Source organism: Dama dama, chromosome 3 (genome assembly GCF_033118175.1).
Source record: "Dama dama isolate Ldn47 chromosome 3, ASM3311817v1, whole genome shotgun sequence".
NCBI lineage: Eukaryota > Metazoa > Chordata > Mammalia > Artiodactyla > Cervidae > Dama > Dama dama.
This window is the reverse complement of record NC_083683.1, coordinates 30951513-30965200: the sequence shown is the minus strand read 5'-3', so window position 1 is coordinate 30965200 and position 13688 is coordinate 30951513.

The following is a 13688-nucleotide window of genomic DNA, read 5'->3' as shown; positions in this document are numbered from 1 at the left end:
TAAGGAATGGGGATCTTTTGACATTTTAATTAAAGGTATGACATCATGTAATATATCTTATACAAATACAATAGGCAGCATTTGGAAGGAAAGACTGGAAACAGATTTCTTAGGAAGTTATTGCAGTAAAGAGGAAGATTAAGAGTGTGAACTAAAACAAAAGCAGTTAGCTTGAAGTTAAAGGAGAAAGATTCTAGAAACATGTAAGAGAATGTAATTATATGTGAGATAAGGGAAAACTCAGGTATACTGAAATAATGTGTTCACTTTCTAGGAGAATAAAAAATGTTATAAGGGAAAAAAAAGTGTGTAAAAGAAAAAATTAGTTTGGAAATCTTGACATCAGGCACCTGTGAAGCAATGCAATGAAGATGTCTAGGTAGCATTTAGAAATATCTGGTGATGACATTGAGGAGAAAGACCAGGAAAAGAGACTTAACAATCACATATTATAGGTGGAAGTGGGAGCCAATAAGAAGGGTGAAATCAATTAGTAAAGCAGAGATTGAGCCATTAAAGTCCCTGTGGATAGAAACCTATGGCTTAATGACCTCAGATATGTTTGGAAAGTTAAATAGGACAAAGTAATGTACTTTATAAACCAAAATTGAATAGGGACATTCTTTGCATCATCTATCCATAAATAAAAATATATGGATTTTTAAAATAAAATAAACTAAGAAAAAATAGACTAAGAAAATTTTTGCTTATCAAACTCCATGGCTCATAATTGAATTGTAAAATGACTGCACACTGTATATTCAGTAGGAAAATATTTATAATATTAGACTAAATATAAAATTGAATCTTAAAATGCTAAGTGATATGTAGCATGTAATACTATAATTACATAGTATGAAAATGTCATCACATAAATAACTGTTGGGAAGCTGAAGTTAATATTTAAACATAGACTCAATTACCAGATTGTTTGGATTTGAATATAAGCTTTAACAATATTTTTGTTTTTTTTTTTTATTTTTTTTTTTATTTTTTTATTTTTTGATTTTTTTTTATTATTATTATTATTTTTTTTCCCAGTGGGTTTTGTCATACATTGATATGAATCAGCCATGGATTTACATGTATTCCCAATCCCGATCCCCCCTCCCACCTCCCTCTCCACCCGATTCCTCTGGGTCTTCCCAGTGCACCAGGCTGGAGCACTTGTCTCATGCATCCCACCTGGGCTGGTGATCTGTTTCACCATAGATAGTATACATGCTGTTCTTTTGAAATATCCCACCCTCACATTCTCCCACAAAGTTCAAAAGTCTGTTCTGTATTTCTGTGTCTCTTTTTCTGTTCTGCATATAGGGTTATCGTTATCACCTTTCTAAATTCCATATACATGTGTCAGTATGCTGTAATGTTCTTTATCTTTCTGGCTTACTTCACTCTGTATAAGGGGCTCCAGCTTCATCCATCTCATTAGGACTGGTTCAAATGAATTCTTTTTAATGGCTGAGTAATATTCCATGGTGTATATGTACCACAGCTTCCTTATCCATTCATCTGCTGATGGGCATCTAGGTTGCTTCCATGTCCTGGCTATTATAAACAGTGCTGCGATGAACATTGGGGTGCACGTGTCTCTTTCAGATCTGGTTTCCTCAGTGTGTATGCCCAGAAGTGGGATTGCTGGGTCATATGGCAGTTCTATGTCCAGTTTTTTAAGAAATCTCCACACTGTTTTCCAAAGCGGCTGTACTAGTTTGCATTCCCACCAACAGTGTAAGAGGGTTCCCTTTTCTCCACATCCTCTCCAGCATTTATTGCTTGTAGACTTTTGGATAGCGGAAGAATTAATATTGTCAAAATGGCTATTCTCCCCAAAGCAGTCTATAGATTCAATGCAATCCCTATCAAGCTACCAACGGTATTTTTCACAGAACTAGACCAAAGAATTTCACAATTTGTATGGAAATACAAAAAACCTCGAATAGCCAAAGTAATCTTGAGAAAGAAGAATGGAACTGGAGGAATGAACCTGCCTGACTTCAGACTCTACTACAAAGCCACAGTCATCAAGACAGTATGGTACTGGCACAAAGACAGAAATATAGATCAATGGAACAGAATAGAAAGCCCAGAGATAAATCCACGAACCTATGGACACCTTATCTTTGACAAAGGAGGCAAGGATATACAATGGAAAAAAGACAACCTCTTTAACAAGTGGTGCTGGGAAAACTGGTCAACCACTTGTAAAAGAATGAAACTAGAACACTGTCTAACACCATACACAAAAATAAACTCAAAATGGATTAAAGATCTAAATGTAAGACCAGAAACTATAAAACTCCTAGAGGAGAACATAGGCAAAACACTCTCCGACATAAATCAAAGCAAGATCCTCTATGAGCCACCTCCCAGAATATTGGAAATAAAAGCAAAACTAAACAAATGGGACCTAATGAAACTTAAAAGCTTTTGCACTACAAAGGAAACTATAAGTAAGGTGAAAAGACAGCCCTCAGATTGGGAGAAAATAATAGCAAATGAAGAAACAGACAAAGGATTAATCTCAAAAATATACAAGCAACTCCTGAAGCTCAATTCCAGAAAAATAAATGACCCAATCAAAAAATGGGCCAAAGAACTAAACAGACATTTCTCCAAAGAAGACATACAGATGGCTAACAAACACATGAAAAGATGCTCAACATCACTCATTATTAGAGAAATGCAAATCAAAACCACAATGAGGTACCATTACACGCCAGTCAAGCTTTAACAATATTTTTGATTCGAGTATGTGTTTTACTATTTCTTTGAGTCTCAGTTTCCTGTTTTGTAAATTGAGAGTAATAATAGGGTCTCTCTCTCTCTCTCTCACTCTCTTGTGGAGAGCTTTAAATCTGACAATTTGTGTTTTTAGAACATAACTAGCACTTTGAAACTGCTGGATGTAATTTTTAATTTTGATCAGTGGAAGAAAATAGAGAAAATAAATTGCTGTTTCTGGACGGTTGAATGCTATTTCTTGAGGGAGTAGACACTGTGGCCAATCTCTATTAGCTTAATTTCTGCATCCTGGGCAAAGTTACTTAATTTCTTTCTGAAATAATAAATAAATAACAGCAGCACTTACCCAATAAGAATGTTGTAAACATTGAAGAAGATAAAGCCTAGAATAGTGCTTTTACATATTTAGAACACAAATTTTGTATCTTAATGTTCACAAATTCCAATTATTATTACTGTTGAAGGGTAATTTTATGCATTTCTTGTTTAATGTTTTGTAAATATACACTGTTCCTGAAATACAAATTCAAAATAGAGAAATATCCAGCAAAATCTGTATTGATTTGAGCTTTCTTGACCTTCAAAGATAACTGTTCCTTTTTACATAATTTCATTAATCAACAAAAATAGTATATAATCATTATGTAATATTGTGCAGTGATATTTAAGCTTACTTTGTGAATGTGTTAAAATATATGTGAATACCCCTTCTACACCCTAGGAGATCATAGACCATTTATTTTCATATTCTTGACATTTTGTGCATTATCTTTTGACTTTTAATGTTTATGAGTTCTATGACAGAAAGCAAGAAAATACCATCTTAAAACTGAGAGTGAATACTCAAGAAAATGCAGTTTTGGAGTTATATAGTCTTAAGGTCAAGCAATATAAGTTCTTCACAATTTCCACACTTGAATAAAAAATAGGAAATGAGAAATGTCAAGGGTAACCAAGGCTATTCACAACTACATATAATAAACTAAATCCTTCAGAATCTAGGGAGTAGAACTATGTGCAAAAAGGAAATCAATGCAAAATACAAATATATCTGTGAATGTACAAAACAACTCTATAAAATTTTTGTGTTTTTACTGTTGTTTGTTTGTTTTAAAACAAAATAAGGCACTCTACTGGTATATCATGTGTCTCAAATGCTTATCCTTCCCCCTATAGTAGTATGGGTCCTACCATTTCCTGAGAATATATACAAATGTTATCATGAAAGAACAATTTCCCTTTAGGAATTCCAGGTCAAAATCATAATGTTCTGAAAATATAATGAGATGACACAAGTAAACACTTACCAACTGTAGTATCAGTTCAGTCCAGTTCAGTTGCTCAGTCGTGTCCAACTCTTTGCGACCCCATGAATCGCAGCATGCCAGGCCTCCCTGTCCATCACCAGCTCCTGGAGTTTACCCAAACTCATGTCCATTGAGTCGGTGATGGCATCCAACCATCTCATCCTCCGTCGTCCCCTTCTCCTCCTGCCCCCAATCCCTCCCAGCATCAGGGTCTTTTCAAATGAGTCAACTCTTCGCATGGGGTCGCCAAAGTATTGGAGTTACAGCTGCAACATCAGTCCTTCCAATGAACACCCAGGACTGATCTCCTTTAGGATGGACTGGTTGGATCTCCTTGCAGTACAAGGGACTCTCAAGAGTCTTCTCCAACAATACAGTTCAAAAGCATCAATTATTCAGTGCTCAGCTTTCTTTATAGTCCACCTCTTAAATCCATACATGACCACTGGAAAAACCATAGCCTTGATTAGATGGACCTTTGCTGGCAAAGTAATGTCTCTGCTTTTTAATATGCTGTCTAGGTTGGTCGTAACTTTTCTTCCAAGGAGTAAGCGTCTTTTAATTTCATGACTGCAATCACTATCTGCAGTGATTTTGGAGCCCCCAAAAATAAAGTCAGCCACTGTTTCCACTGTTTCCCCATCTATTTGCCATGAAGTGATGGGACCAGATCCCATGATCTTAGTTTTCTGAATGTTGAACTCTAAGCCAAGTTTTTCACTCTCCTCTTTCACTTTTATCAAAAGGCTTTTTAGTTCCTCTTCACTTTCTGCCATAAGGGTGGTGTAAACTGCATATCTGAGGTTATTGAAATTTCTCCTGGCAATCTTGATTCCAGCTTGTGTTTCTTCCAGCCCAGCGTTTCTCATGATGTACTCTGCATATAAGTTAAATAAACAGAGTGACAATATACAGCTTTGACGTACTCCTTTTCCTGTTTGGAACCAGTCTGTTGTTCCAAGTCCAGTTCTAACTGTTGCTTCCTGACCTGCATACAGGTTTCTCAAGAGACAGATCAGGTGGTCTGGTATTCCCATCTCCTTCAGAATTTTCCACAGTTTATTGTGATCCACATAATCAAAGTCTTTGCCATAGGCAATAAAGCAGAAATAGATGTTTTTCTGGAACTCTCTTGCTTTTTTGATGATCCAGCGGATGTTGGCAATTTGATCTCTGGTCCCTTTGCCTTTTCTAAAACCAGCTTGAACATCTGGAAGTTCACGGTTCACGTATTGATGAAGCCTGGCTTGGAGAATTTTGAGCATTACTTTACTAACGTGTGAGATGAGTGCAATAGTGCATAGTTTGAGCATTCTTTGGGATTGGAATGAAAACTGACCGTTTCCAGTCCTGTGGACACTGATGAGTTTTACAGATTGCTAGCATATTGAGTGCAGCACTTTCACAGCATCATCTTTCAGTGTTTGAAACAGCTCAACTGGAATTCCATCACATCCACTAGGTTTGTTCGTTGTGATGCTTTCTAAGGCCCACTTGACTTCACATTCCAGGATGTCTGGCTCTAAGTGAGTGATCACACCATCGTGATTATCTCGGTCATGAAGATCTATTTTGTACAGTTCTTCTGTGTATTCTTGCCACCTCTTCTTAATATCTTCTGCTTCTGTTAGGTCCATACTGTTTCTGTCCTTTATTGAGCCCATCTTTGCATGAAATATTCCCTTGGTATCTCTAATTTTCTTGAAGAGATCTCTAGTCTTTCCCATTCTGTTGTTTTCCTCTATTTCTTTGCATTGATCACTGAGGAAGGCTTTCTTATCTCTCCTGGCTATTCTTTGGATCTGTGCATTCAGATGGGGCTACCTTTCCTTTTCTCCTTTGCTTTTCACTTCTCTTCTTTTCACAGCTATTTGTAAGGCCTCCTCAGACAGCCATTTTGCTTTTTTGCATTTCATTTCCATGGGGATGGTCTTGATCCCTGTCTCCTGTACAATGTCATGAACCTCCGTCCATAGTTCGTCAGGCACTCTGTCTATCAGATCTAGTCCCTTAAATCTATTTCTCACTGCCACTGTATAGTCATAAGGGATTTGATTTAGGTCATACCTGATTGACTAGTGGTTTTCCCCACTTTCTTCAATTTAAGTCTGAATTTGGCAATAAGGAGTTCATGATCTGAGCCACAATCAGTTCCCAGTCTTGTTTTTGCTGACTGTGTAGAGCTTCTACACCTTTTTCTCAAGAATATACTCAACCTGATTTCGGTGTTGACCATCTGGTGATGTCCATGTGTAGAGTCTTCTCTTGTGTTGTTGGAAGAGGGTGTTTGGTATGACCAGTGCGTTCTCTTGGCAAAACTCTATTAGCCTTTGCCCTGCTTCATTCTGTACTCCAAGGCCAAATTTGCCTGTTACTCCAGGTGTTTCTTGACTTCCTACTTTTGCATTGCAGCCCCTTATAATGAAAAGGACATCTTTTTTGGGTGTTAGTTCTAAAAGTTCTTGTAGGTCTTCATAGAACCTTTCAACTTCAGCTTCTTCAGCATTACTGGTTGGATCATGGGGTTGGATTACTGTGATATTGAATGGTTTGCCTTGGAAACAAACAGAGATCATTCTGTTGTTTTTGAGATTGCATTCAACCACTGCATTTCGGACTCTTTTGTTGACAATGATAGCTACTCCATTTCTTCTAAAGGATTCCTGCCACAGTAGTAGATATAATGGTCATCTGAGTTAAATTCACCCATTCCTGTCCATTTTAGTTCGCTGATTCCTAGAATGTCGACATTCTCTCTTGCCATCTCCTGTTTGACCACTTCCAATTTGCCTTGATTCTTGGACCTATCATTCCAGGTTCCTATGCAGTATCGCTCTTTACAGCATCGGACCTTGTTTCTATCACCACTCACATCCACAGCTGGGTATTGTTTTTGCTTTGGTTCCATCCCTTCATTCTTTCTGGAGTTATTTCTCTACTGATCTACAGTAGCATATTGGGCACCTACCGATCTGGGGAGTTCCTTGAACCTTGTCTGAGGTCAGGGGTGGTGGCTGAGAGGAGCTACCCCACGTCCGAGGTCAGAAGCAGACACCGAGACCAGCTACCCCATGCTCGAGGTCAGGGGCTGTGGCCAAGAGGAGGAACCCCACGTCCAAGGGGCGGCAACTGCTTGGACACAGGAGGGCTGAGAGGAGCTACTCCATGTTCAAGGTCAGGACGGGTGACCTTGTCCAAGGTAAGGAGCAGTGGCTGCGCTTTGCTGGAGCAGCCGTGAAGAGATACCCCACGTCCCAGGTAAGAGAAACCCAAGTAAGATGGTAGGTATTGCAAGAAGGCATCAGAGGGCATGCACACTGAAACCATAATCACAGAAAACTAGCCAATCTGATCACACGGACCACAGCCTTCTCTAACTCAATGAAACTAAGCCATACCATGTGGGACCACCCAAGACTGACGGGTCATGGTGGAGAGGTCTGACAGAATGTGGTCCACTGGAGAAGGGAATGGCAAACCACTTCAGTATTCTTGCCTTGAGAACCCCATGAACAGTATGAAAAACTGCAGTATAGTAACATTCCATTAGTAACTTGTTATTCAGACCCAAAATTTAGTTGTCATCATTTACTCTTTTTTGCAAAACTAATCATTTTGGATTTATGTTCAAAATATGCACTGATGTCCACTTTCCCCCACAATTTACTGCATTTTCCTAGTTCAATCTTCCAACAGTTTTGAGGTGGGCTCTCTGCAAAGTTATCTTGACAGGTCTGTCAGTTTTACTCCTCACCCACTCCCTTTTCAGACTATTCTTATACACTATCCAGAGAATGGTTTTAAAATGTGAGCTGAATTGTGTTACCCCACATCTATTCTCTCAACTATTCATGTACTGCAGTGCTTCCTCATAGCATTTAGAATAATACTGAAAATCTTTAATAAGACATGACTCCTGTCTGAATTGTGTGTGACAAACCATCTACTTTCATCTTCTCGATGTTACTTGAATTTGTTGTTGTTCAGTCATGAAGTCATATCCTACTCTTTGCGACCCCATGCATCCCTGTCCTTCATTATATGCCAGAGTTTGCTCAGACTCATATCCATTGAGTTGCCATGCTATCTAACCATCTCATTCTCTGCCACCCCCTTCTGGTTTTGCCTTCAATCTTTACCAGCATCAGCTTTTCCAGTGAGTCAGCTTTTCAAATCAGGTGGCCAAAGTATTGGAGCTTCAGCTTCAGCATCAGTCCTTTGGTGACTATTTCCTTTAGGGTGGATTGGTTTGAATTAATTGCAGTCCAAGGGACTCTCGAGAGTCTCCTCCAGCACCACAATTTAAAAACATCAATTCTTTGGTGCTCAGCCTTTTTTATGGTTCAAATCTCATATTGATACATGACTACTGGAAAAACCATAGTTTGATTATACGGACTTTGGTTGGCAAAGTGATGTCTCTGCTTTTTAATACGCTGTCGAGGTTTGTCATAGCTTTCCTTCCAAGGAACGAGCATCTTAATTTCATGCTGCAGTCACCATCTGCGGTGATTTTTGGAGCCAAGAAAATAAAATCTGTCACTGTTTCTGCTTTTTCCCTTTCCATTTTCCGTGAAGCAATGGGGCAAGATGCCATTATCTTAGTTTTTGAATGTTGAATTTTAAACCAGCTTTTTCACTCTCCTCTTAAACCCTCATCAAGAGGCCCTTTAGTTACTCTTCACTTTCTGCCATTAGAGTGGTATCATCTGCATATCTGAGGTTTTTGATATTTGTCCCAGTAATCTTGATCCCAGCTGTGATTCATTCAGCCTGTATTTCCCATGATGTACTCTGTGTATAAGTTAAACAAATTTCCCCCTCATGACCTTTGCACTTACCATCTTTGATTTGGTAAGTTATTGCCCAGAAGTAGTATCATTATTTCAATTCATTAAGGGCTTTGCTCAAAGTTCATACAGTCTCTTTTACCTTACTCTCCTCTGTCAATCTAATTACATGCCATTGCTTGATGTGTATTAACATTAGGTTAGTGAGCAAAGGTACTCTTTTTTTATTCCAAGTTGTAGCACAGTGCTTAGAATAAAGCCGGGAATGCAGTAGATACTAATATTAATTAATTGTTATCACAATCATTATCTAAATAAGATTCAGAATATATACATTTGTTTTTCTGATTGTTGAATTATAACTGCTTGTAAATTTATTAATTTCAGAAAATAAACTATGTGGCAAAAACTGTATTATCAAGAATCGTCATTCTCCACCCATATTCCAAGAGATATTATGGAAACTTTTTGGCACACTTTATTTTAGTATACTTTTATTGTATTTCCATTTTAAAGAGTTGAGATAAAAAATAAGTCAAATTTGTGTCAGTAAAACAGAAATAATTAGAGCTACTTAAAGCAATAGCTTTAATACAGGTATTTAGATGTTTATAAAATTGTTGATTAATGAATCTATAAAGGTACAAAAAGTCACTGTTAACTCCCCAGTTTGCTGCTTCCTCCCAAGATGTCAGGTTTCCCAGATGGCACAGTAGTAAAGAATCCACCTGCCAATGCAGGAGACACAGGAGATGTGTGTTCAGTCACTGGATTGTTAAGATCCTCTGGAGGAGGAAATGGCAACCTGTTCCAGTATTCTCCCCTGGAAAATCCCATGGGTAGAGGAGCCTGGAGGACTACAGTCCATGGGGTCACAAAGTGTTGGACACGTCTTCACAATTATGCACACACCCAAGATGTCAGGCAGTTGCAGCAACTGCAGGGATCTTCAGAGGATGTCTATAACTGCTTCCACCAGTGAGGCAGGCAATGTGGGGAAAACAGCCAGAAGCACTTTAAGTCTTGTGTCTGCTTAAGTCCATGCTTTTCCACTAATGCCGGAGAAGAAATAATAAGCTGCAAACTATTTCTCCCTCATATTTCACCCCCTTAATAAATAGTATCCCTTTTTCTGAGTTGCCCACACCTATAAACTAGATGACATTATTAGCTTTAATCTCTCTCCTCCCCAAATTTTAGTCCTATTTGAATAGCTATTTATTAAAACTCCAAAATTAACTTATATGGCCCACTTCATTGCACTTGTTGTGACTCATCTCACTACTCAATTGCTGCAACATTCTACATTCTAACTCCCCTCCAATCAATTTTCCCCATGGGAGAAAGTTTTTGTGTTAAATGAGAAGAACTTACATTATACTTAGTGTAATATTAAAAATCTATTTGTGAAGCACAAGCTATAGCAATTGACTAAAGTGAGTGAAATTTTAAAGGAAGATTGGAGTAATTTATGGCTTTTGAAGTAAACTAGATAAAGATATCAAGTAAGTGCTTGAATTGTGTTTGGAGCATTCGTCAGGAATTAAAAACAATGATAACATGGGAATCAACAGAATTATTTCTTCTTAGTCTAATTTAGTGATAATAATCTTCCCAATACACTGAATATTTAAATAAACGTTTAGTTTAGAAATGAAATCAAAATTCAGTAATTAATTCATGAAATAAAGCACAGAAAGATGGAGAAAGGTGAAAAAAAAAAAAAAACAAGAACAATAGCAGAAAGTCATCGACAAAAAAATAAGATCCTGATGGTGAGCTGCTTTTTCAAAATGAGTTAGATATTAGAGAAAAGTCTATAACATGCAGTGATTCTAGAATTAAACACTTCTAAATGGTAATAAATTCTCACCAGTCATAGTCTTTACCAGTGGGATGTTGGAAATCTGCTGTCACAACAAGATACACACACATACACATATACACAATCTAAATTTAAAGACTACCTCGATTTAAAGAAAAATTATTAATATCAAGATCTATTGATTACAGTTCTTTTATAGTGTGTATTTCTCTTCTTCCTTAGATATTTGATCATGAGTTTTAGCACTCCAGTTAAGTAATGTGTAGTTCTTAAGAATATATAATAACACAGAAATATAAAAATATGTTTGTTACAAAAATATGCTGACTTACATCCAATTGTATTACAATTTTAAATCTTCTTTTGTCAAACCAGTTTTTTGCACTTTTAAAAATTTTACAGAAGCAGTGTCTTAAATTCATCTGCTAATGCCTCTAAAGTTAAAACCTGTTATTCCTCTCTCAATCCTTTGGTTTTAATATGTTGTTTAAAGAAACCAGACATCAGCTTTAACATATCAAGTGAAGCCACTATGACCCAGGTGTAGGCTTACTCTTTCATAGTGCCCAATTCTCCTATTTTATTTAACTAGGAACATTTGTTCACAGATGAAAACTGTGAACAATAGAAAACTGACAAATGTTAACTGACAAGCACCTGGTACTTATTAAATAAGATCTACAAGTAATCAGAGATCATAGGCCTTTTTCAGTAATAAAACTCAATAGAAAGATACTGATTAAAGCCCTTTTCAGATATAAGAAAATATTATGATGGAAATACGACTAAATAAACCAATGATTATTTTAAAATAAAATTTAATACTGGTAATCCCCCCCCTCCCTTTTACCCTAGGAGCAACCTCTTAATTTCATTAGGAACAATCACTATCTTTAGTTCACCAGCTAGAATGACAATTTCTTGAGCAAGCCCATCACAGCTAACCATTATCCACCCAAAGCAATTAGTAATAAATCAATCACATGTCACTGTAGAGATCACTGTCATTGAATGTCCAAGCTTTCTTTTCTCTAGTAAGAAACAACACAATTGAGATAAAACCATGATTTTTAAAAGTCAGTCTCCCCAGAGACTCACCCTTTCAATAAATTGTAAGCAGTTAAACAGTAGTCTAATAGTTAAAGAGTAATCAGTACTAGAAAAAGAAAGAAGCTGAGAGCAGAAATAGGACATTGATTTGTCAATGGCATCTAATTGACACACTTGTGGAACATCTGCTGTCTGGAAGTTCTACTTTCCAAATGAACCCACTACTACTGCTAAAATTTTCAGATTGATTTCTACAGATCAAAGGTGCAACAGAACTGTAATCAAAGGATTTTATGTTTATGCAGCCATTTCAATTGAGACAGATGGAGCCATAGTTTATCTTGAAAGGTGGGGAGGGGAAAGGAGAATAAATTATTTCTGCTCTAATTACTTGCAAAAGTAGTCCTATATATGGCTTTCTTAAGATATTTTTATTTTCTGTTTTCTATAAGATGACATTTTATTCAGATACATAATCTTTGAAATTGGTCAGCTAGAAGTTAAGGCTTCGTTATAGTTACTGCTCAGTTCTAAGATCTGCAAATATGGAGATGACCATTCAAAACATCATAATTAGCTTTCTTTGGAAACAGTCCATTCTCCCTCAGCATTATTCAGTGTCTGTGAACAACATACACCCCAACCACATGTCTTATTGCATCGGGAGGAAGGTAGTAAGCATACTTTAATTTGAATAACCTCAAGTAAATTTTTCATTAGTCATCTGGAGGCTGCCATCACAAAATATTACAGACTGGGTGGATTAAACAAAAGAATTTATTTCTTACAATTTTGGGAGCTATAAGTCCAAAGTCAGGGAACCAGTCGGTCCTTTTCTGATAAGACCTCTTTTGGCTTGTAGGCAGTTGTCATCTTCTTGCATGCTCGCATGACCTCTTCTTGTAAAGGAGATAGACAGGGAGAGAGAGAACAAGAGCTCTGGTTTCTATTCTTACGACATTAATCCTGGGAGATCAGACACTCACCCAGTGACTTCATTTAACTTGACTTCTTTAGAGGCCCATCTCAAAATCTATTAACAGCTACCCTGGGGGTATGCTATTCACAAAATTCAGTGTAAGAATTTTGTGGAGACACGAACAACCAGTCCTTAACAAGTCTGTTGAGAGAGATAAGAGAAATAATGAGGAATAAAGAGAATTCAGGAGTTCTGTTTTAAATACTGTTTAAAGTAATGCATACTTTCAGATGTAAATATAATACATTCAATTACCAACACAAGAAGCAGAAAATAGCATGCAAACTTTGCATATGAAAACACTTTTACTTTAACAAAACTTGTCTGCCAAATGTTATTATAACATATGTACTATGGAACGGATTTCAGCAAAAATAGATACTATTCAATTTAAACATAAAGATGCAGCATTTGGAATTTTTTTTAATTCTATGTGTGTGTGTGTTAGTTGGTCAGTCGTGTTTGACTCTGTGACCCTGTGAACTGTAGCCTGCCAGTCTCTTATGTCCATGGGATTCTCCAGGCAAGAATACTGGAGTGGGTTGCCATTTCCTTACTGATTGTTTAAATAACACAATTCACCAAAATAAAATCATAACAGAATGAAAGGATAAGTTTTTATTTATTTATACAGCAATATTAGCAGCAGTCCTCAACCCAGGCAAAGGTCAAATACAGGCTATTATGAATAATGCTGGTGCAGTTTTATGAGTAAAAGGACCTTTTAACCTTCACATTTCCAGATGTTAATATTTGCTGTTTAATAGTCAAAACAACTCTAATCCATACTGAGAACTGGCAGGAATTCATAGTATAGTAGATCAGGGATACTTATTTTACATATCAACAGAGTGTGGGCATGTCCCCAGTCAGCATATTCTCATGAATTACTATTCTACAAGTTTTCTAAGAATTCCTTGAATTAATGGTTATGTATTGATCTCTTTTCTTTCTTCCCATTTCAACACGAGCAAATTGTTTCAACTACA